Here is a 25,449-nt window from a genome sequence, read left to right on the forward strand (position 1 = left end):
TACAGAGGCGAGCAAGTGTTCCGGGACTTCTAATGTTCATTGCTGGTAGCGCCACGTCACCTTAACTCATCTGTGCGTAGCACACGAGTATTGCACCATTATTAAGAATGAAATTGAGAGTTATAGTTGCTTGTTTAAACTTTGTCAACGTACTCTTTAGCGTAATAATGTCGAAACTGTCACGTACCAGATTGATTAGATCAATACTTTTACCTAAATACATCGTTTTAAGATAAAAATAATTGGCGCTAAATAGTCAATCTAGGATGCCAGAAAATCGTCATAATGTGTAGGTGCACGTCAGAATTAACTGGTACAAGTCTCAACGTGATTAAAACAATATTTTGGTCAGAAACCACGTATTGAAGAAAACTTGAAGGCTCTAAATACTAGACTTAGAAATGTGAAAATTTGTACGGCGCTTCTGTTCAACATAAAAACAATAACTAAGTGTCCCCATTAAGCTAACTGTAATACTTTTCGAGTAATTTACTGAAAATTAAATTTGCAATAAAAACATTCTTATATGTAGTAGATTAAGCATCTGTTATATTAATGCTAGACAGTTTTGGGTACAGCATATGATGAAACCTATTAAATAATGCAGCTATAACAAGTTGTAGGACCTTGACGTTAACAACAACCAATACAATTCTCTTAAAATTGTAGTTCAGAGGTCATGTTCTACTGTCATTTCCGTTCTAAAAGTTCTAGAAGGCAAAGTTTTAATGCAGGCGAGGTAAAACTTTTTCTGGGATTTTCACCAGCATACCTACATGAACGCAAAAATTACGAAGATTCTAAATTGATTCACAACATTCTTATAAAATACTGTGTGTCCGAGAAAGCGGCCGTTAGAGAGACTGCTACCATGTGTACAGGGCAGATGACAGTAGGTGTTCACTTGGCCGTCCAATGCGCCACATACACACACAGCAAAAATTTTTGCATCACCACAGTTCCCAGAACTCCTGAAGACAGACGTTGAGTGGCGATATTGTATCACAGACGCAGTCCCTTTGACTGACTCAGGATTAGCATCACGTTCTCTTCACCGATGAGTGTCACATATGCCTTCAACCAGACAATCGTCGGAGACGTGTTTGGAGCCAACCCGTTCAGGCTGAACGCCTTAGACACATGGTTCAGTTAGTGCAGCAAAGTGGAGATACCGTGCTGTTTATGGGTGGCATTATGTCTGGCCGAGGTACTCCGCTGCTGGCCATGGAAGGCGCCGTAACGGCTGTACGACACGTGAATGCCATCCTCCGACCTATAGTGCAATCACATCGGCAGCATATTGGCGAGGCAACGTCCTAATAGATGACAATTCGCGCCCCCATCGTGCACATCTTGTGAATGACTTCCTTCAGGATAACGACATCGCTCGACTGGAGTGACCAGCATATTCCCCATACATGAACCCTATCGAACATACCTGGGATAAATTGAAAATGGCTGTTTGTGGACGACGTGACCCACCAACCACTCTGAGGTATCTACGCCTAATCGCCGTTGAGGAGTAGGACAATCTGGATAAATAGTGCCTTGCCACGACGAATACAGGCATGCATCAATGGAGGAGGACGTGCTACTGGCTATTAGAAATACCGGTATGTACAGCAATCTGGACCACAACCTCTGAAGGCCTCGCTGTATGGTGGTACAAAATGCAACAAGTGGTTTCCATAAGCAATAAAAAGTGCGGAAATGACGATTATGTTGATTTTCTGTACAGGTTCCAGCACTCTCGGAACCCAAGTGATGCAAAACCTTTTTTGATATGTGTAGAGAGGCAAGACTAGGCTTCACTTCGCACCCAGCCACTGTAAGAACCAGGTCAGTCAAACGCCAGCGTGTGTGCTGTCTCGGATGGCATCAGAGACAAGCTGTTACCAAACGCTCTTTTTCGGTAATAATAGAATTTGAACTCGCGAGGACTGTACATCATCCTGGATCGCTTAGATCTCGCAAAAGTATCTGTTAGTGTGCCGCCCATAATGATAACAAATCTGCTCGACAAGTGGTGACAATTATTTTCCATTTTTGTGGCGAGCATTTATATTGATTATCAGTAGCCAGGGCGAAAGACAATTAAGTAAGAACTTACCATAGAGATCGCCTCTGAATTGCTCGTAGTGCTGTTTAGGATAGAGGGATTTACTATCAGTATGAACATAACGAATATTACAGTGTTGTGATTGTGAATTTTACCAAATATATATATATATCAACTAGAACTCAAAATCTTCATTTATAATCATAGTCCCGCTGAGCAAATAGAGATTAGTAACATTTCTTTCCGTGGGCTGGACAAGAATGTGGAGTTGCAGACTGGAACGTACGATCAGAATGTTCTCCATCGCTTTCAGGCTGACCACAGATACAGTCTCCAGACTCTCGTAAGAGACGGCGTACAATATTTACATCAACCCCAGTTTCCTCCTATGCATTATGATTGTATTAATAATACGAAAGAAACCCGCCGTGCCTCACTTAGAAGTACATAGGTGTGGTGAAGAAACTCAAATAACTTAATGAATACAAGTCAGTCATTCGTGATTGTATTCTAGCTCGGTCCTTTTGAGATTATGCTGAATTAATAGCTCTGTTTACGTCAATCACTAGCGTTACTTAAACGTTGATAGTTGGAATTTGTTAACATCGAGTATAGATTTAAGTGTCAGGAAGTCGTTTCTGAAAGTATTTGTATGGAGTGTAGCCATGTATGGAAGTGAAACATGGACGATAAATAGTTTGGACAAGAAGAGAATAGAAGCTTTCGAAATGTGGTGCTACAGAAGAATGCTGAAGATAAGGTGGGTAGATCACGTAACTAATGAGGAGGTATTGAATAGGATTGGGGAGAAGAGAAGTTTGTGGCACAACTTGACAAGAAGAAGGGATCGGTTGGTAGGACATGTTTTGAGGCATCAAGGGATCACAAATTTAGCATTGGAGGGCAGTGTGGAGGGTAAAAATCGTAGAGGGAGACCAAGAGATGAATACACTAAGCAGATTCAGAAGGATGTAGGTTGCAGTAGATACTGGGAGATGAAGAAGCTTGCACAGGATAGAGTAGCATGGAGAGCTGCATCAAACCAGTCTCAGGACTGAAGACCACAACAACAACAGTTGACGCCTCCGATAGTATCGATAGTATTTGTACAATACCATAATGTATCGATTATATACCGATTGTTTTATCAGGTATAACTGTAAATAGGCTGTTTATGTTTTCTTATTGGCAACGTTACCTAGCGCTCTGTGTGAAAATCACTGGCTGTGCTGTGTGCAGTCTGTGGCCAGTTTGCATTGTTGTCAGCCATTGTAGTGTTGGGCAGCTGGATGTTAACAGCGCATAGGGTTGCGCAGTTGGAGGTGAGCCGCCAGCAGTGGTGGATGTGGGGAGAGAGATGGCGGAGTTTTGAAATTTGTAACACTGGATGTCATGAACTAAAATATATATTATGACTGTTAAGATAAATACATTGTTTGTTCTCTATTAACATCTTTCAATTGTTGACCATGTCTATCAGTAGTTAGTGCCTTCCATAGTTTGAATCTTTTATTTGGCTGGCAGTAGTGGCGCTCGCTGTATTGCAGTAGTTCGAGTAACGAAGATTTTTGTGAGGTAAGTGATTTGCAAAAGATATAGGTTAATGTTAGTCAGGGCCATTCTTTTGTAGGGATTTCTGAAAGTCAGATTGCGTTGCGCTAAAAATATTGTGTGTCAATTTAAGCACAGTCATGTATAATTGTTCTAAGGGGACGTTTCATAACAAATGCAAAATAGCTTTCTAAGACATTTTATTGCTTAAAATACAACAATGCAAGAGATGCAAGTTTTGTTTTATGTAATGTAAGGTATTAAAATTCTTGTCGTTAATTCTGTTGTTTAAAATACAACATGAAAAGTTACACATAAGGTGTTAAATTCTTCTCCATTAGTCCGTTGCGTTTTTAAGTAATTGTTTATCCTGCCTTGGAGGATACCCTCTTTGCAGCAACTGAAGTCGCTAGACACCACAAAAATTTTGTGTCCATTACACGCAACATAATATTAGATTTAGCACAATATTCTAATACACAAGCATGCTTGTCTATTAAGGGTATCTTAAAGTATTGATGTAAGTGAATTATGGAATCATTGACTGGTGTAACGGCATCGATGTTACGCTATTGCTAATAGGGCAAAGAAAGTCGATCATCCGATTTCAAACTGTTAGACTATCGAAGTTCTAGCACCGCTCATGGATGTTCCTATTTCAGGTGTTATTCTTGTAGTTGATGCGATGATAGCAGCATACTCTCTCTGAAGCACGTGTGCAGCGTTTTCTGTCTGTTCGAATGTCCTGAAACCGAGTTCTGAAACCTAGGATCTAATTATGTCACAAGCATATTAACAGTGTTAAATGGTTTCACTCTTTCATTGACAGATTTAATCAAGGAATCCAGAACACTTCGTCCTCCATTAGTTGTTAAGGGCCTCCGGAAAGGCTCAAAATCATGAAAAGTTCAATTTTTACTTTTTGCGTTTTCTGAATCTGCAGACTTGTACCTTTTAATACATATATAATTTATTCAATTCCGAAGACTACAACTATTTTTAAATTTTTTTTGAAATGTGTTCTACATGGGCGTGACCCACTGTGGCGCTGTTAAACTGCTGTCAAATGGTGTTATTATTAACGTCCGTGTTCATCAGGTTCATTTTAGTGATGTGAGATAAAGTATGTGTTGTGGCTAACCTGTGATGGTTCAATATATATCGCTGGTGTGACTGTCGATTGGTTCATGTTTATCTACTCTGTCGTTATCTCGAAAATATTCGTAATTAATTCAGTTTCTTGAGTCTCTGTTTTGTTGAAGTATAATAATGAGTAAAAGTAAAGTTATTAGAAATCCTCTGAAGGCTTTTAAGAAAAGGAGAAATGTTGGAAAGCCAAAGGTATGTCTTATTACTGTAAATAATAACATTCTAACATGGTACGAGCGATGCTTGCTTTAGACAAGGAACGCCTTCGGGCTGCAGACAGGGCTGTAAAGAGTCTAGAAATACAAGCAAGAGTAAACAGGAGGAGGAACAAGAGGAAGCTGGGGGAGGAGTTTGCAGAGGATGAAGATAATCCATCCTATGGACCTGGAATGCACTAAAAAGTTAATCCAATCTTTGTCGCTCGATTCCCAAAACTTTTATTTTCTCATACTAATTACATGTTTTCTAAGGATCTTCCCAACATATTTGTTTCAAACTTTCAGTAAATGTTACACAGTACCTTCTGCATAATTTAACACAGCCTTTTTCAAAAAAAACTGTATATTTTTTAATATATAAATAAAAAATTGCAAAAAAATGTTGTGAATTTTCATTACAATTGAAAGAAAATCATCTTTAATAACTGAACTAAAATTTTGTAAAATCCCTGTGTTAAGTTGTAGCCCATATTCCAATAAATAATCTGTAAAAAGTTCAACTTCCTACCTCAAATACTTTGTGAGGAAAGATGTAATTTATAAGCGTTATTTTAACATTGCAAGTATAGGGCGTTCCGGTGCCCCTTAAGGTGCTTTATTAGTCTGAAAACTTTGCAGCTACAACTCGTATAAGACGTATAATTGAGGAATCAGTGATGTACGACTCCCGTGAGATTGTGGTTGTCGCTACATCAAAAGGTTCAAGAAGATCTATTATCTCTTGTATAGCTAAGTAATTTTCTGCTCTGAGAGTAGGCAGTGCTTTTGAACTTTCATTAATCGCAATCTCAAGCTCACTTCGTACTTCCAAAATTCTTTCGAGCGTGTGGCATGAGCTGTTCCATCGAGCCGGCACCTCTTGTGTGAGTCTCAGTTCTTTTTTGTTTGCTCTTTTTTGAACGTTGCGCAGTTTGCCACTGGCTAGTCTACAGCTATGAAAGAAAGTCACAAGTGGCCTTTGTTTTCAATAAAATGTTCGAAAATATTTTTGCTTTGAAACAATCTTGATTGACGCAGTGGGCAAAACAGTGTGAATGTCGAATCCTTAAGATTTAGGCAGCTCTTTCGTAAATGCGGCGTTGTCTGTAACCACTACTATTGTCTTATCAGGGATATTGAATTCTAGTAAGATTTTACTGATGACCTGAAAAAAATGTAATATTAAAGTAACCTACCAATATCTCCGAAATTTTCTACGGCTTGTTATTTTAAAAATTGCTTTCATATTTAAAAAATAATTCTCATAGAAATTGGGCGAATGTAATTATTGTCGATATTACGTTGAGCTTCAGCGTCTTAGAAGTACGGGGAAAGCAGGAAGGAAAAAAAAAAAAAAAGAAAGGGAGGTCACCATAAGGAATAGGGATCCGAGAGGAGAAGAGTTTACTGCTCTGCCATGCAATGCTGCTACCTTAGGTGTGCAAGCTTGCTGATGGACTGCAGCAGATACGGTATAAACTGCACACGTGAATAACAAGATTGAAACCGCCTTGAAGAGATCAAGGGTGGCTTCTTCACTCATTATGTTTTTTTCTCAGTTCAGTTGACACTCAGTACAAAACAAAGGGGCCACCACTCCACTGCACTGATACAGCTGCTACATCGCTAAGATCGGCAGCAGTAGTGATCTGAGTGCAGTCGACATAAAGCGTGTAGCTTGTAGAAATTTTGTTGGGTGTTTCGCCTTTCGTCGGGGGAAGCGCACGAAGCGGTATGAAGAGCACAATACGGTATTAATGAAGCATAAGGAAAGGTGCGGCGAGAGACAGCAGTGCTGGCACCTTCATCCATCATACCGACGTATTCCTATAATATACCCGCGTCGCTCAAAGTTTGCACTTGACTGAACTTGACAGATAACATTTCGTCGGCTTCAGTGTAGTGCCGGTACAACAGCTTCCATTACCCAATTGCTATAGTTTTTCGTTACCATTATTTACAACTTGCTATGGTTAGTCGTTTTTGGTAAACATATGTATTAATATTGACGCTGCTTTATAATCCCCGAAAGTTTTAATTCTGTTCCGATTCACTCTAACAATGGCAACTCTTCCGTATAAATCGCCACAAAAGCAAGTTGTTTGTATACAGGGTGATCAAAAAGTCAGTATAAATTTAAAAACTTAATAAACCACGGAATAATGTAGAGAGAGAGGTAAAAATTGACACACATGCTTGGAAGGGCATGGAGTTTTATTACATCAACAACAACAACAAAAAAGTTCACACAATGTCCGGCAGATGGCGCTGGACAGCAAAACTGCTACCGTGACGGGTGAGAGGTACGCCGATATGTTACAGAATCGCATCATCCCCAGCCTGACTGATAAACACCTGCTGGACGTACGATGTTTATGCAGGATGGCGCTCCACCCCATATTGCTAGATGCATGAAAGATCTCTTGCGCGTGTCGTTTGGTGATGATCGTGTGCTCAGCCGTCACTTTCGTCATGCTTGGCCTCCCACGTCTCCAGACCTCAGTCCTTGCGATTATTGGCTTTGGGGTTACCTGAAGTCGCAAGTGTATCGTGATCGACCGACAACTCTAGGGATGCTGAAAGACAACATCCGACGTCAATGCCTCACCATAACTCCGGACATGCTTTACAGTGCTGTTCACAACATTATTCCTCGACTACAGCTATTGTTGAGGAATGATGATGGACATATTGAGCATTTCTTGTAAACAATATAATCTTTGCTTTGTCTTACTTTGTTATGCTAATTATTGCTATTCTGATCGGACATTTTTTGAACGTTTGTATTTTGTTTTGTTCTAGTGAAACCCCATGTCATTCCAAACATGTGTGTCAATTTATACCTCTCTATCTACATTATTCCGTGATTTATTCGGTTTTAAAATTTATACTGACTTTTTGATCACCCGGAACTTGGAAGGCACCAACACAATAATTGTAATGCTACTGCTAGCTGATTTTGCTATGCTGTATTTTTTGGTTCAGACGGGGTTCGCGTTTGTTTCTCACTTGGTAGTCTCTCTCTGTCTCTCTCTCTCTTTGTGTGTGTGTGTGTGTGTGTGTGTGTGTGTTGTGTGTGTCTGTGAATTCCTAATGGACGAAACTGCTGCGGTCATCGGCACCTTGGCTTACACATTACTTAAACTAACTTAAACTAACTTATGCTAAGAACAACACGTACACTAATGTACGAGGGAGAACTCGAACCTCCGGCAGGAGGGGCCGCGTAGTCCGTGCCATGGCGCCTCAAACCACGCGGCCACACCACGCGGCTTGTTAGTCTGCTGTCGCACAATCTCTCAAGTGAAAACTAAGGGCGCGGAAGTAACAATGTTTTGAGAAAGAGCATTATAGAGACATCTATGTTGAAATGTGTTGCTTACTTGTAGTAACGAATAAGAAAAAATATTAATATAAGCCTAATAATTAAACGCATTTATTAGGTGGTCTGTTCCGGTTGGCAGTGTCCGTAAACAGAACGCAAATGAAACGACGGCTTCAGATGAGGGTTGAGCGGAGTGGGGTTAGGGAGGGGAGGGGAGGGGTGGAACTGCCAAGAGATACCTTACAAGTTACGCCGGCTTGATTTACACCGACACGTACAGATAACAAGAATGAAACTAAACTGAGCGTGGCATTGACGAGTTAAGAAAAAGAAACTTTTTAAAAAAATGTTAGTTACATGTGCATTGATTCTGCGTTGTGATGACCTTCAGTTTTTGTCACTTTGAATATGGTCGAAACTAATTTTTCGTCTATAAAAAGTGGCACGTCAATGGCAGTATGCCTTCATTCGCGTTGGCATTCCACAGGTCCGTTGTAACACTAAAATACACTGTGTAAGAGCTTTCTCTAACTTATTTTTTATCTCTTCCCACACATTTAAGTGTGGTTTTATCTGGCATCTCGTATCTGCTGTGTAAGGCATAAACAGTTTTTTCCAAACCTTCATGGTCGGAAGTTCTGTATGGCAGCATATCGATAGCAATCAGTTAAGCATTAAGAGAATCGAGTTCTTTTTTTACTTTTGAACTGCCATCGTATGACTGATATCTGTTAAAATATTCTTTAGGTCGCACCTATTGCTCTTGATCTAGCTCACAAGTTGATCCCTCACCTTTCAGTTCTATTACTAATCATTGGTTCCTAGTTTTTCACCGTGCTTTCTTTGTAGTGGCATCTTAAATTGGTCCTTTTCCCTGATCATGTTTATAATCTTTAATGCAGATGATACACTTTACAAACTAGCTATTATTCCCCACATCCCCCACTTCCTCAAAAATTGCACACAAATGACTGATTTTTACGGTTAATTTTCAAACAATAACAAAAACACTCTATTACGCACTTATTACGTAAGGAAAATAATCTTGGAAGCGCGTAATTTCCTCAGCCAATAGATACTATCGGTGGCGTGCAAAAAGCACTGATCATTTCATTTCGGCACCATTCGGAACACTTCTTCGCTGCAGTGCTCTTTGTCTCACTGCTGCCAACGACAGATATTCAACAGTTGTGGCACTGTAGTTGCGTGATGAAGAGTAGTCTTTTTGTTGTGTGGCGTTTAAATAACGAAATGTGCGACGAAGAAGCCATTGTTTGCACATTGAGGTCACCTCCTACGATACCCCGTAGAGACAGAAGATTTTGAGGCAGAATTCTTTCTCCTGACGATCGAAAAATTATTAATCAGGTTGCAGAATTATGTAAACTCGAAAAAAGAAAATAAAAATTAAATTATTGTGGAGCTTATTCGCCTGTTGCAGCAGTTTCAAACAAGGGGTTACAGCATTAATGGGCAAGATATTAAGATCTGGAGTTTTGCAAAAACATTCCAGGACATTCACAGTCAACTCTTTGCAAGAAGAGATAAGTTTTGTCTCACATCCACTGAAACATTCAAATTTCGCTCGAATTACTTATCGATAAGCACTGCAATGCTGAAAAGTAGGTAGCATGTACGTAGAGCTGTATATTTAAGTTATTATGCGCTGCCACAATAGAAATAAAACAACTTGGCACCTGACGGGTTGTACTTTTGATACATTCAGTTTTTCGGGAGCTGGTGTATCCTTGAAGGAACAAGCACCGCTAATTGACCACAACATGGGCAACCTACATATGAATTACATTTGAGCTTCTGCAAAAGCAGAAGTGACGCAGGGGTATTAGGACTGCATCAGCGTTTTGTGTTTTCGAATCACTTTACACATTAACATGTACGATATGGAGTGTGGTGCCATTGCTTGTGTTGTGTTGTACAATTTCAGCAATATTACAGTTTAACTAATTACTTATTATTAATATAACATGTGGTTTTATTTAATCACTGCTTTTCCCGGCTAATGAACGATATTTTGCTAATGAAAATCTCCAACTGGGAACGTGTAGCAATGTTGTCTGTCAAGCAGTGTAAATGTCACTACGTTCTTTCACAAAAATAATCATTTATAACCACCAAACAAGCTAAATATACGGTAAGTAATCGTAACTAACAAGAATAATGCTGAAACTTCCTGGCAGATTAAAACTGTGTGCCCGACCGGGCACTCCGCCGCAGAGTGAAAATCTCGTTCTGAAGAGTAATGCTTTTTAGTAATTTCAGTACTGTTGTTTAAAAGACTCTTCGCTAGTTACAGATAATTTATCAAAATTAACGATACTGTTATCTCGAGGTGGCAACACTTTTCTTTAAACAAAATGAACAGTTTTGTCACACAATACTACACGTACACAACACTAATGTATTTTGCTGTCGTATTATTTCATAAACTTTGTTACGAAATTATCTGGCTTCACACATAAGAAGATAAGAATTTGTATTACCTAAGATGCTGTTTGCATTCATAGAAGATGGATGTGTTCATCATATAATTAGAGTTTATTATCTCAGAGTGGGTTCTCGGCCACTAGTACACAATTATTATTACAGTTATAACCAACAACATTTAAGTCTGCATAGAAAGTCAGTTTAAAAGTGCCGCTGCCATATTTCACTAAGATGGCGGCTAACATAAGACAATCAGGCTGTATTTTACTGGTAATAAATAATATAACTTAAGCCGACCGCGGTGGCCGAGCGGTTCTAGGCGCTTCAGTCCGGAACCGCGCGACTGCTACGGTTGCAGGTTCGAATCCTGCCTCGGGCATGGATGTGTGTGATGTCCTTAGGATTAGTTAGGTTTAAGTAGTTCTAAGTTCTAGGGGACTGATGACCTCAGATGTTAAGTCCCATAGTGCTCAGAGCCACATAATATAACTTAAATCTTTTATCACATTCACTATATGCATTAACATTCGAAAATATTTCTGAATGATTCATGACACATTAACAGTCAGTATTGTGCATTAAACTGTGCTGTAGATTAAAAGCGCTAATGGCTGCGCTATTTGGTAATTGAGAATGCGAACTATTCTGACCTTCATCTTCAAATGTATGAGGTTACTTCCTTGTAGCAAGGAATACACATATTTTAAAGATTTGTTAGATGTTTCTCATTGTACTGTATAATGCATTTTAAAATAAATACAATTATTGTCGTTATTAATTAAACACACTTACTATTGTCCTTTTCTGTTTCTGAATCCACATTGTACTTACAAGCGTTTTCAGTTGTAATATCCATGCATATATTTTATTTAAGATAATATTTATGACAGCATTGTATCTGGAATGTGATCATATTATCGTGATACTGATAAAAGGGACTTAATCGTAAATAAAATAATAAATAATTATTATCATCGACTTAATTTGATGTATTGTAAAAAGTTGTATTTCAGACAATACCAATGTAAAAAGATATTGAAAATCTCGATCCTTTGTTACGTGTGATTTTTGTAGAAAAATCCTTCTTCTTGTTCTAACTACTGTACTGATAGGATATGATTGATGTCTCGTAAGAAAGGGGTCTGTAAAAAACTGTAATAAAGTATTGTTATGTTGTTAACTGATACTTAAAATTAGAGTTTATGTGTCACTGAAATGTATCTTCTTTGTTAGGAGTTTTATTTCATTGTAGTTCTCGTCCTATATAAATGTTAAGTTTACCAAAGAGCCCCATATCACTGGGCCTCCATAGCCGTCTATAATTGCGAAAGCGTTGCCGCTGCAGGATTTCATATACGAACTGACTTCTTGATCACGTCCCACAAGTATCTGATAGGATCCATGTCGGGCGATGTGGCTGTCCAAATCATTCCCTAGAATTGTACAGAATGTTTCCCCAGCCAATCACGAACAATATTGGCCCAGTGACGTGGCGTATTGTCATCTCTAATGTTTTGCTGAAAGGCTGTGTAGGGAACGATTTCGTAACAGGCATCATTCGGCATTGTTGGTGACAATCTCTTTGGGTCATATCTTCCGCCTGGCCGTCTGAATGGTCACCTATACCTGAGGTTCATGTAGAGAGTTCTACTTGAATTATTGGAGAACGTACTCTTGGCTGTTCGTGAAAGGATGTGGATATAACTTGACGGTGTACCGCCTCGCGTCAGAGTGTACTGAAACTTCCTGGCAGATTAAAACTGTGTGCCGCACCGAGACTCGAACTCGGGAACTTTGCCTTTCGCGGGCAGAAGTAAAGCTGCGGGGCGAGAGTCGAGCTTGGGTAGCTCAGTTGGTAGAGCACTTGCCCACGAAAGGCAAAGTTCCCGAGTTCGAGTCTCGGTCGGGCACACAGATTTAATCTGCCAGGAAGTTTCATATCAGCGCACACTCCGCTACAGAGTGAAAATCTCATTCTGATCTCAATACTGTATTTCCTGGTCGCTGGATTCGAAGCGGAGGTCCTACTCTATGGCTTGAAAGGTAACCTGATCTGAATCCCTTGGATAATTTCCTACGAGGATATCTAATGTCACTTGCATCTGAGACCCCAATGGATACGGAGGGAGAAGCAACTAGTTGTCAGAATTGTAGCTGCCAGTGATGTGATTCGAAACTCACGAGGGATATTTGTCAGAGCGCGTCAGAATCTTGTTCGCCGATGTCATGCTTACATTAAGTATGATGACAGTCAGTTTCAGAACATTTTGCCAGATACAGTACAAATGGCACGTTCATTGTGTCAGTGATGGTATTGCAGTTAACTGTAACTGTAAGTAGGCTGTTTATGTTTTCTTATTGGCAACGTTACGTAGCGCTCTGTATGAAAATCACTGGCTGTGCTGTGTGCAGTCTGTGGCTGGTTTGCATTGTTGTCTGCCATTGTAGTGTTGTGCAGCTGGATGTTAACAGCGCCTAGCGTTGCGCAGTTGGCTGTGAGCCGCCAGCAGTGGTGGATGTGGGGAAGTGAGATAGCGGATTTTTGAGAATGGATAATCTGGAGGGGTGTCCATCAGAAACAGTACATTTGTAAGACTGGATGTCATGAACTGCTATGTATATTATGACTTTTCAACACTATTAAGGTAAATACATAGTTTGTTCTCTATCAAAATCTTTCATTTGCTAACTATGCCTATCAGTAGTTAGTGCCTTCAGTAGTTTGAATCTTTTATTTGGCTGGCAGTAGTGGCGCTCGCTGAATTGCAGTAGTTCGAGTAAGGAAGATTTTTGTCAGGTAAGTGGTTTGTGAAAGGTATAGGGTAATGTTAGTCAGGGCGATTCTTTGTAGCGATTACTGAAAGTCAGATTGCGTTGCGCTAAAAATATTGTGTGTCAGTTTAAGCACAGTCTTGTATAATTTTTCTAAGGGGATGTTTCATAACTACGAGGCGTGTTTTTGAAATAAGAACCGTTTTGAAATTAAAAAACGACGTGCTAAGGTATGTCAATAATTTTATTTGTACATGTAAGCCTGTACCTTAATCTACGCACTGACGCCATTACAGTCTCATTATTCCTTGTTTACGTTTTGTACTGAGTGTTTAAGACGCATCCGGTAATCGTGAGTCCCGCCAACTGTGAAGTACGGGCTGTTATAAGATTTCTTACTGCTAAAGGCCTAAAAGCGATCAATATTCATCGTGAGATCTGTGCAGTTTACGGAGAAAACATTATGAGTGTTGGAATGGTAAGAAATTGGGTGAGAGCATTTACAGATGGCCGCACAAATTATGAACTACAGAGTGGGCGTCCTTCGGTCGTTAATGAGAGTTTGGTGCAGGAAGTGGACAGTAAGGTGAGAGAAAACAGACTCTTTACGATATCCTCCTTGCGGGATGGCTTTCCTAATGTTTCTGGTAGTGTTTTGTATGGTATTGTGACGGAGCACTTGAATTACCGAAAATTATGCGCACGTTGGGTACCGAAAATGTTGACGGATGTGCACAAAACCAAACGTTTAGACAGTGCATTGACTTTCCTTGAGCGGTACCGCAACGACGGTGATGATTTCTTAAGCCAAATTGTTACGGGCAATGAAAGATGGGTGGCCTACGTCACACCAGAATCAAAGCAACAGTCCATGGAAGTTGAGCAAGGGCGTCGTTTCGCTGCAAGACAATGCCCGTCCGCATGTGGCGAATCAGACCAAAGGTCTCATCACATCTTTTCGATGGGAAACTCCAGATCATCCTCCGTATAGCCCCGATCTTGCGCCCAGTGACTACCATCTGTTCCTGCACTTGAAGAAACACCTGGGCGGTCAGCGTCTTCAAGACGATGACGAAGTCACAACAGTGGTGATGCAGTGGTTAACAAGTCAGGCGGCAGACTTCTATGAGGAGGGTATTCAAAAACTGGTACAACGTTATGACAAGTGCCTCAATATTGACGGAAATTATGTAGAAAAGTAGATTAAGGAACAGGCTTTCATGTATAAATAAAATTATTGAGCTATCTTAGCACGTCTTTTTTAAATTTCATAACGGTATTTAGTTAAATAACGCGCCTCGTAATATTAACAGAGAAGTAGTTAGTACTGTGATTTAATTCTTGTTATCTGCTTAAGTAGGCTCCTCCGACCCCACGTTCGCTACCTCAAACTCTTAAACAGCTCTACCTTATGCTCAACAGGCGTAGCACACTGAACGGAAGGGTGTCGAGGTCCATGTACACAACACTTATCCGACCCCTGATGACGTACACAGCTCCTGTCTGGGGATACGCTGCGCCGTTTGCAGCTCATACAAAACAAAGTACTCAAAATCATAAGCAATGCTCCACGATACACACGCATCGCGGACCTTCACCGGGAATACCGACTTGAGACTCTCACGGAGGTAATCCACAAACTCACCACAAGACTATACAGAAACTCCAGACATTCGCAGAACCCATTTATTCTGAATCCGGGGAACTACGACCACAACCATAGATGGAAACATAAAAGACCAAAAGACCTACTTGTAAGGACCTAACGTCTATGGCCAAGCACACGCAAACACGACGGTACAGGTGAGCCCCTGTTAATCAGACGCCATTACTGGATATCCAGCTGAAATACACTGCCGAATAACTGGCACCACGCAGGGAAGCCGTACCGTACACTGCATGCAGACAAGCTCCACACATCCCCCTCAGTGAAATGATCTATGGCTGATCTCCCACTACTGTATAACGATCTTGATTGTTCCAGGAATGTAGCGGCTGCAGCAACTGGGATACATCGCCATCGCTTGCCACGGTAATGATGCATGATACCCATACTAACAAATCAAACCTTGCATGAACTATCGCAGCTAGTAAGCCACTACTGCTCTTACTACCCATCCCACTGTCGCAGAGGATATTTTTCCCACGGCACGAGCCTTGGCATTTTTTTCCCTCTGCTCTTCAAATCGCTACCCTCACTCGCGTTTCGTCCACTATCAATCACCTGATGGACCGTGTTAATGCGTAGTCTTACCCAGACGCACGGATCACATCACAGCCCAGCATCCCGTGATCCACTTAGTAGATAACTAACATGTTGACGGAGGTGACAGTAGAACTTTTGGTTTGGTCACCACGTTGGTGCGGGCGTCGAGGGGCCCCATCTCTATTTTATTTTTCCAGCGGAACATCCTCTATGTTCTGTTGAATTTTTGCACGCTCTTCGGGAGACACCCTGTATGTCAGCCACGCTGTGTGTCGGCCACTCCTGGGCGGCTCAGCCACGGCGATATCTGCCATGGAGGCGGAGGAAGACAGCCGTGCAGGACCTGTTGCTGCCTCCTAGCAGAGTCGGGCGACGGCAGCCGCCTACGGCAGGTGGGCCGCGCTGTATCGCCAGCTCCCGCCGGGTGACCCGGCAGGGTGGGGGAGGGGGGGCTGCCACGAGCCGGTCTCGAACCCACGGCTGCAGCTGGCGATGCCCGGCCGTCCCGTTGTCTGTCCTGGCCATGGAGTCATGGTAATGCTGCTGTAAACCGTATACCTCTGCCTCCAAACCCGCCACTTTTTATCTGGCTCAGCAGCGCACATCTTACTGTAAAACCCCACATCCAGTCACATAACTCGTAACAACAGTCTTGCCCTGGTGTGGCGATATCGTCTTGCCCGCTATGGCCGTTACTGCTACGTGTGCAATTTTCCACTTAATACGGCCAGCCCGTCCTGCAATGCTTTTGCGTACATGTTGCTATGGCTGATATGATGCCACGCTATGGTTAATGCCCAGCGATAGTTTGAAGCAATGCAAAACTGCGGCTACTGTAACGACGGAAATGCATATCCTCCTATTTCCATCTATTGTACTATAAAGTTTTTCCTTATTTTGTCACCTGAAGATGTGACGTTTCTGTGTCTTTATATATTGTAAATGTTTTACTATATATATATATATATATATATATATATATATATGTGTGTGTGTGTGTGTGTGTGTGTGTGTGTGTGTGTGTGTGTGTATTTATGTCGATGTATAATTGGTTTGTTTTGTAAATATTATTTCTATTTTTACGCTGATTCTGGCCTAGGGAAAACTATGCTATCGAACGATTACATCGATAGGTCGTGTGGGGAACCAAAGTGTTTAGGATCTTTGGTAGTGTTAACTCTGCCGCGTGGAGCGCGGGCAGAGGGAGAGTGTGGCTGGAGTAGTGCGGTCGAGCAGGTGTGTTGTGTTACGCTCCCGCGAGTTGCCGCGCTTTCGGGGTTTGGCAGCATGTAATTCCGCTCGACTTGCTATGATAGTTTCTGACACGGTGTCGCTGACGGGAAGCATTAGCTGGCAGCACATCAAGAGCCCGTTTCGCCTGGTGACCGTGTCGAGAAGGAGGCGCGCCAACATCCAGCTTCTGCAACAGCGACGGCCGACAATGAGTGACTGTCGCCACCTCCTCGATCGACGGCTTCAAACCTTCAATCAACCAACAAGGAAGACTGGAAGCACTTGAAGTTTTAGAACTGTATGGCAGACCTTAGCTTTTAAAACTGTTGCATCACAAAAATACAGCAACTTAGCATGAAACTTTGTTTCTCATTGTCCCAATTGCATTAACAAGCAGGGTCCCTTCCTTTTCTGGAACGAACCCGAGTGTCGTTGAAATTCATACGCCAGCATTAAAGTAATATCATTCCATTTCACTGCTTTAATTTCAAAGTCCAGTTAAAGTATTCATAGCTGGCTACAATATTTAGATTACGCAAGCAGAAATTAAGAGTGTGAGTTTTGTTACCATATTTTAGCTTACCTGTGACTGCAGCTCAGCTTGGTACGTACTAAATTTTACTATTGTTAATTGTTCAGAATCATTTAATTGAAGTTCAAAGTTAAATCTCTTATTTGTAAATTGCGTAGATTCAAGTAGCTTTTGAAATGATTGTTGAGGGAGCCCAAGACTAACCTTCTTTTACTGAATTTCGATGTGCTTCAGAAACAAAGCTCACTGTTAATTTCAGTCTCTAAGTTAACTTTAAATTTTCCGGTTTTATTAATTCTTTTGCTATAAGTCAGAGTGTAGCGAAATTTATTACTTCTGACAAACATTCAGTTTTCACACAACACGTGTCAATCTTCACTTGCCACGCTTTTAGTGCTAAATATATGTGCATTAATCTTTCATTTTCAGTTATTATAGTAGTTGTCCATGGGACTGGCGACCGTAATTTTCCCCAAGTCTCAAATATCTAATTAACGCCAATAAATTGTTAACGTAACGACCGCACATTTACTTTCTTTATTAACTTTACCCCTTTTGAAAATTAATTTCGACTAATTTTATCTGTATTTTTCCTTTCATTTAGATGTATCCCTTTCCTCCGTCTTTACCGACTGATTAACTTCGGTGACGATTGCTTTTCCCAAATTTCCATAAGGTACACGCGGTTTAATTTTTCACTGTCATTAAGGTCGATAATTGAGGGGTAGCTTAAACTACTTACAAATTATTCTATCAGCAGAACGTAGTGACACTAAACACGAAAGATCCATTGTTGCACCGCAACGAGCAACCAGCAGTTACAACCGGAGACATCGCCATTAACAAAAATGGTACAGATAAGCACTGTTCTCTTGGAACGGTGTATGCTACATGAACTTTGCACTTCCTACCAGTACTTCCTTTAGAGTCGACATAATATTAAGCTCCAATACACAACTATCCATTAAAATTGCTACACCAAGAAGAAATGCACATGATAAACGGGTATTCATTGGACAAATATATTATACTAGAACTGATACGTAATTACATTTTCATGCAATTTGGGTGCATAGATCCTGAGAAATCAGTACCCAGAACAACCACCTGTAGCCGTAATAACGGCCTTGATAACGCCTGGGCATTGAGTCAAATAGAGCTTGGATGGCGTGTACAGGTACAGCCGCCCAAGTAGCTTCAACACGATACCAGAGTTCATCAAGAGTAGTGACTGGTGTATTGTGACTAGCCAGTTGCTCGGCCACCATTGACCAGACGTTTACAGCTGGTGAGAGATCTGGAGAATGTGCTGGCCGGGGCAGCAGTCGAACATTTTCTGTATCCAGAAACGACCGTACAGAACCTGCAACATGCAGTCATGCATTATCCTGCTGGAATGTAGGGTTTCGCAGGAATCGAATGAAGTATAGAGCCACGGGTCGTAACACATCAGAAAGGTAACTTGCAATGTTCTAACTACCGTCAATGCGAACAAGAGCTAACGGAGACGTGTAACCAGTGGCACCCCATACCATCACGCTGGGTGATACGCCAGTAAGGCGATAACGAATGCACTCTTCCAATGTGCGTTCACCGCGATCTCGCCAAACACGGATGCGACCATCATCATGCTGTAAACAGAACCGGGATTCATCCGAAAAAATGACGTTTTTCTATTCGTGCACACAGGTTCGTCGTTGAGTACACCATTGCAGGCGCTCCTGTCTGTGATGCAGCGTCAAGGGTAACCATAGCCATGGTCTCCGAGCTGATAGTCCATGCTGCTGCAAACGTAGTCGAACTGTTCGTGCAGATGGGTGTTGTCTTGCAAACGTCCCCATATGTTGACTCAAAAGCTTCAAAGTCCTTCATAATCTATTCTCATCATTTCCCGCATTCACATCTAAAACGTACTTTTACTGGTGTCAATGTTTCTGTTTTCTTGCCTTAGTACCCTTTTGTTACTTATTTGTAGAAATCTGTAATGAGAAGAGTGCAACTGAAAACGCAATTAATTATTTCCACGTAACACAATATTATTTATGAGCGAACAAGAATGGAAAAACTCACAATAAAATATCAACAGGGATATTAGTGCTTATAATTCTGAAGAATACACACAGCATCCTCTTCCAACACAACACTCATAAGAAAAATTGTAAGTTACTAAGGGTACTAATTTGTACGTGCTGATGAACAACACTGAAATTACACTACTGGCCAGTAAAATTGCTACACCAAAAAGATCACGTGCTAAAGACGCGAAATTTAACCGACAGGAAGACGATGCTGTAATATGCAAATGATTAGCTATTCAGAGCATTCACACAAGGTTGGCGCCTGTGGCAACACCTACAACGTGCTGAAATGAGGAAAGTTTCCAACCGATTTCTCATACACAAAGAGCAGTTGACCGGCGTTGCCTGGTGAAACGTTGTTGTGATGCCTTGTGTAAGGAGGAAAAATGCGTACCACCCCGTTTCCGACTTTGATAAAAGTCGGATTGTAGCCTATCGCTATTTCGGTTTATTGTATCCCGACATTGCTGCTCACGTTGGTCGAGATCCAATGACAATTAGCAGAATATGGAATCGGTGGGTTCAGGTGGTAATACGGAACGCCGTGCTGGATCCCAACGGCCTCGTATCACTAGCAGTCGAGATGACAGGCATATTATCCGCATGGCTGTGACGGATCGTACAGCCACGTCTCGATTCCTGACCCAAAAGATGGGGACGTTTGCAAGACAACAACCATTTGCACAAACAGTTCGATGACATTTGCAGCAGCATGGACTATCAGCTGGGAGACCACGGCTGCGGTTACCCTTGACGCTGCATCACAGACAGGAGCGTCTGCAATGGTATACTCGTTGACGACCCTGGCTGCACGAATGGCAAAACGTCATTTTTTCGAATGAATCCAGGATCTGTTTACAGCATCATGATGGTCACATTCGTGTTTGGCGACATTGCGGTGAACGCACATTGGAAGCGTGTATTCGTCATCGTCATGCTGGCGTATCACCCCACGTGATGGTATGGGGTGCCACTGGTTACACGTCTCGGTTACCTCTTGTTCGCATTGACGGCACTTTGAACAGTTGACGTTACATTTCAGATGTGTTACGACCCGTGGCTCTACCCTTCATTCGATCCTTGCGAAACCCTACATTTCAGCAGGATAATGCACGACCGCGTGTTGCATGTCCTCTACGGGACTTTCTGGATACAGAAAATTTTCGACTGCTGCCCTGGCCAGCACATTCTCCAGATCTCTCACCAATTGAAAATGTGTGGACAATGGTGGCCGAGCAACTGGCTCGTCACAATACGCCAGTCACTACTCTTGATGACCTGTGGTATCGTGTTGAAGCTGCTTGGGCAACTGTATCTGTACACGCTATCCAAGCTCTGTTTGACTCAATGCCCAGCCGTATCAAGGCCGTTATTACGGCCAGAGGTGGTTGTTCTGGGTACTGATTTCTCGGGGTCTATGCACCCAAATTGTGTGAAAATGTAATCAGATGTCAGTTCTAGTATAATATATCTGTCCAATGAATACCCGTTTATCATCTGCATTTCTTGTTGGTGTAGCAATTTTGATGGACAGTAGTGAATTTAGTCTAACAGCAGGTAAATTAATGGTTTGGGCAGGGCGTATAGAACCTCACAAATTAAGGCTCTGATGCTGTAATTGAACGTTCTTGACAGCGCAGACGAGATGCAGAATGGAAAAATGAGATAATTACTGGCACAGCCGCCTGTGTTTCCCCACCCACGTTCCGCAGATGGAGTCGTGACGGAGTGGGGAATTCGTGCGACCCACCCCCGTGCCCTGTCGACTGCCGGACAGCGCGTGTGTTCACGTACGGCGCGTGTCCTGGGAGAGGAGGCCGTTCGGCGCACCGGCGCTGACAGCCAAAAAGAAGGCCCGGCCCGTGTTTGTCGCGGCGCGCCACCGACCACCTGGAATATTCAGCGTCTCTGGCGCGCCTAATTAATCAGCCCGCGACGCGACGGCCGGTCGGCGTCGGCGGCGTCGGCGTCGAGAGGTGGATGCGACGCGACGCGGCGTTACCGCCGACGCAGACGTCGACAACGCGCCGCCGTTAATTAGGCGCCGTGTCCTCCCGTGTGAGCGGCGCCAGCGGCAGGGCAGAGTCGAGCCGCCGCGCGGAACGAAACTGGCGCCAGCGTCAGCAATAAAAGCGCCACGAACGGCGCTCTTTTGTGAGCGCGGAAACAGCCGCGGGCTGGATGGCGTTTGGGAACATCGGCCACAGTGCGAAGCCTCGCGGCTGTCGTTGTTACGTTAGCATAAAGTTGTTCATTGTCTTCGCTAATGTTCCGCGTCCGGGAAAAATGGACGTATAAATGTCTGTGGGATGAGAGAGAGGACGAAAGGAACAGTGGCATTCCGTTCTCATAACCAGTAGAAGTTGGATCGCAGTACAGTCTACGAATTACCCTATCCTTAATTTTTTATTGGATGAAATAGGCTGCCTGAAAAAAAGTGAACGTCGCTTAAGGGTGAAAGGCTTGTGTGTGTGTGTGTGATTTTATAAGGAACTTTCCCATCTTTAGACGTCTTAGTATATGTTTGTAATGTAGGTTAGGTTAGGTTAGTGGTGTTTAACGTCCCGTCGACAACGAGGTCATTAGAGACGGAGCGCAAGCTCGGGTTAGGGAAGGATGGGGAAGGAAATCGGCCGTGCCCTTTCAAAGGAACCATCCCGGCATTTACCTGAAACGATTTAGGGAAATCACGGAAAACCTAAATCAGGATGGCCGGAGACGGGATTGAACCGTCGTCCTCCCGAATGCTTGTAATGTAGCCTCACAATATATACAGGGTGAGTCACCTAACATTACCGCCGGATATATTTCGTAAACCACATCAAATACTGACGAATCGATTCCACATACCGAACGTGAGGAGAGGGGCTAGTGTAATTGGTTAATACAAACGATAAAAAAATGCACGGAAGTACGCTTTTTAACGCAAACCTACGTTTTTTTTAAATGGAACCCCGTTAGTTTTGTTAGCACATCTGAACATATAAACAAATACGTAATCAGTGCCGTTTCTTGCACTGTAAAATGTTAAATACATCCGGAGATATTGTAACCTAAATTTGACGCTTGAGTACCACTCCTCCGCTGTTCGATCGTGTGTATCGGAGAGCACCGAATTACGTAGGGATCCAAAGGGAACGGTGATGGACCTTAGGTACAGAAGGCACTGGAACAGCACATTACGTCCACATGCTAACACCTTTTTATTGGTCTTTTTCACTGACGCACATGTACATTACCATGTGGGGTGAGGTTTCCGTTTTCAATTACGGAGTGGAATAGAGTGTGTCTCGACATGTCAGGCCAATAGATGTTCAATGTGGTGGCCATCATTTGCTGCACACAATTACAATCTCTGGCGAAATGAATGTCGTACACGCCGCAGTACATCTGGTGTAATGTCGCCGCAGGCTGCCACAATACGTTGTTTCATATCCTCTGGGGTTGTAGGCACATCAAGGTACACATTCTCCTTTAACGTATCCCACAGAAAGAAGTCCAGAGGTGTAAGATCAGGAGAACGGGCTGGCCAATTTATGCGTCCTCCACGTCCTATGAAACGTCCGTGGCCCGTGTTTGTTACAACGCGCAACTGAACGTCGGAGGTTTCAAGCGTCAACTTTAGGTTACAATATCTCCGGATGTAATTATCTTTTTACAATGCAACAAACGGCACTGATTAAGTACACTCCTGGAAATGGAAAAAAGAACACATTGACACCGGTGTGTCAGACCCACCATACTTGCTCCGGACACTGCGAGAGGGCTGTACAAGCAATGATCACACGCACGGCACAGCGGACACACCGGGAACCGCGGTGTTGGCCGTCGAATGGCGCTAGCTGCGCAGCATTTGTGCACCGCCGCCGTCAGTGTCAGCCAGTTTGCCGTGGCACACGGAGCTCCATCGCAGTCTTTAACACTGGTAGCATGCCGCGACAGCGTGGACGTGAACCGTACGTGCAGTTGACGGACTTTGAGCGAGGGCGTATAGTGGGCATGCGGGAGGCCGGGTGGACGTACGGCCGAATTGCTCAACACGTGGGGCGTGAGGTCTCCACAGTACATCGATGTTGTCGCCAGTGGTCGGCGGAAGGTGCACGTGCCCGTCGACCTGGGACCGGACCACAGCGACGCACGGATGCACGCCAAGACCGTAGGATCCTACGCAGTGCCGTAGGGGACCGCACCGCCACTTCCCAGCAAATTAGGGACACTGTTGCTCCTGGGGTATCGGCGAGGACCATTCGCAACCGTCTCCATGAAGCTGGGCTAAGGTCCCGCACACCGTTAGGCCGTCTTCCGCTCACGCCCCAACATCGTGCAGCCCGCCTCCAGTGGTGTCGCGACAGGCGTGAATGGAGAGACGAATGGAGACGTGTCGTCTTCAGCGATGAGAGTCGCTTCTGCCTTGGTGCCAATGATGGTCGTATGCGTGTTTGGCGCCGTGCAGGTGAGCGCCACAATCAGGACTGCATACGACCGGGACACACAGGGCCAACACCCGGCATCATGGTGTGGGGAGCGATCTCCTACACTGGCCGTACACCACTGGTGATCGTCGAGGGGACACTGAATAGTGCACGGTACATCCAAACCGTCATCGAACCCATCGTTCTACCATTCCTAGACCGGCAAGGGAACTTGCTGTTCCAACAGGACAATGCACGTCCGCATGTATCCCGTGCCACCCAACGTGCTCTAGAAGGTGTAACTCCACTACCCTGGCCAGCATGATCTCCGGATCTGTCCCCCATTGAGCATGTTTGGGACTGGATGAAGCGTCGTCTCACGCGGTCTGCACGTCCAGCACGAACGTTGGTCCAACTGAGGCGCCAGGTGGAAATGGCATGGCAAGCCGTTCCACAGGACTACATCCAGCATCTCTACGATCGTCTCCATGGGAGAATAGCAGCCTGCATTGCTGCGAAAGGTGGATATACACTGTACTAGTGCCGACATTGTGCATGCTCTGTTGCCTGTGTCTATGTGCCTGTGGTTCTGTCAGTGTGATCATGTGATGTATCTGACCCCAGGAATGTGTCAATAAAGTTTCCCCTTCCTGGGACAATGAATTCACGGTGTTCTTATTTCAATTTCCAGGAGTGTATTTATTTATATGTTCAGATGTGCTAACAAAACTAACGTGGTTCCATTTAAAAAAAAACATAGGTTTGTTTTAAAAAACATACTTCCGTGCATTTTTGTATGGTTTGTATTAAACAATTACACTAGCCCTTCTCCTCACGTTCGGTCTGTGGAATCGGTTTGTCAGTATTTGATGTGGTTTACGAAATACATTCAGCGGTAACGTTAGGTGACTCACCCTGTATATTCACTTATGAAATTTGTTATTAACAATCCGAACGAATTCAACAGTAATAGCAGTGTACATGGCTACAGCACTAGGAGAAAGGTTGATCTTCATTACTCAAGGTTCAATGTAACTTTGGCTCAGAAGGGGGTAGATTATACTGCCACAAAAGTCTTTGGTCACTTACCTAATCGCATCAAAAGTCTGACAGATAGCCATATAGCATTTAAAGGGAAATTAAAAGAATTTCTTAATGGCAACTCCTTCTACTCATTAGATGAATTTTTGGATATAGTAAGTGGGTAATTCCCCAACCTCCAGAAAAAAAAATATTGAGTGTGTTTTAATATTTTGTCTAATGTTATATCTTGTATAGACACCTTTTATTAACCTGACACGTTCCACATCATTACGAAGTGTCGTATTCATGATCTATGGAACAGGTACTAATCTAATCTAATCTAATCATTTAGTGATGCACGGGCAGGGTTGCTGCACTCCCCAGAGAGTATTAGCTCATCTTTCCTATGCAAAGATGTGCGGGGTGTTAAATATTGATCGCCAGGAGAGGAGATGTAGTGGCGTGTC

The sequence above is a fragment of the Schistocerca cancellata genome, chromosome 8 (genome assembly GCF_023864275.1).
Source record: "Schistocerca cancellata isolate TAMUIC-IGC-003103 chromosome 8, iqSchCanc2.1, whole genome shotgun sequence".
Taxonomy (NCBI): Eukaryota; Metazoa; Arthropoda; class Insecta; order Orthoptera; family Acrididae; genus Schistocerca; species Schistocerca cancellata.